Here is a 955-nt window from a genome sequence, read left to right as displayed (position 1 = left end):
GCAAGGGAAAAAGTCATTAAACTGGCCGAGGCCTGCTGCAGATTAGGTTCAAAATAGGTAGCACTAGCTAGCTTTAGGTAGACTATACATATATACATATTTTCTAAGTTTACCATTATGTAACTGTATCCACTGATGTATATTGCAATCATATATGTATATTATTATTCCTGACTATCAGAATTGGCATACATTAGTTCTGTACCTTCTGTTAATAAAAGATGAGCAGGCAGTTTTTAGAGAACTACATAAGCAGGTAAGTTCCAGCTAAAATAGGATGCCTCTTCTTTCAGTAGCAGAATCGATATGAAGACATAACAAACATAACATCCCTTACCTCTCAGTCCAGACTACAAAGAAAAAAAGAGAAGTCTGCTTGTGCCTTGATGGTCTCAGATATCCCAACAGAAAAACTATAAAAACAGAGGGGATGTAGCTCAGCGGGAGAGCGCTTGCTTTGCATGTAAGAGGCCCTGGGTTCAACCCCCAGCATCTCCACCTCCTTTTGAGCAATGGGTATCATCTACCTGGACTTGTGCGAAGCTTTTGTCACTGTCCCGCACGACATCCTTCTCTCTAAACTAGAGAGACATGGGTTTGATGGACAGACCACTCAGTGGATAAGGAGTTGGCTGGATGGCAGCACTCAGAGAGTGGTGGTCAACGGCTCAATGTCCATGTGGAGACCGGTCATGACTGGTGTCCCTCAAGGGTCCGTGTTGGGCCCGGCCCTGTTCAACATCTTTGTCGGCGACATGGACAGTGGGATAGAGTGCACCCTCAGCAAGTTCGCCGATGACACCAAGTTTTGTGGTGCCGTTGACACACTGAAAGGGAGGGATGCCATCCAGAGTGACCTTGACAGGCTGGAGAGGTGGGCCCGTGCCAACCTCATGAAGTTCAACCAGGCCAAGTGCAAGGTCCTGCACCTGGGTCGTGGCAATCCCAGGCACAA

At 46.8% G+C, this 955-nt stretch overlaps 1 non-coding gene across 1 annotated transcript; it reads left to right on the top strand.

Annotated features, from left to right (window-relative positions):
• Positions 1-426: 426 nt before the first annotated feature.
• Positions 427-498, top strand: TRNAA-UGC (transfer RNA alanine (anticodon UGC)). Its single transcript has one exon. It is a non-coding gene; the product is annotated as a tRNA-Ala (tRNA).
• Positions 499-955: the final 457 nt, after the last annotated feature.

This window comes from Chlamydotis macqueenii, chromosome 1, assembly GCF_036417535.1.
Source record: "Chlamydotis macqueenii isolate bChlMac1 chromosome 1, bChlMac1.mat, whole genome shotgun sequence".
In the NCBI taxonomy this organism is placed as follows: Eukaryota; Metazoa; Chordata; class Aves; order Otidiformes; family Otididae; genus Chlamydotis; species Chlamydotis macqueenii.
The sequence above is the reverse complement of the archived record's forward strand: the minus strand, read 5'-3'. Positions and strand labels throughout refer to the sequence as shown.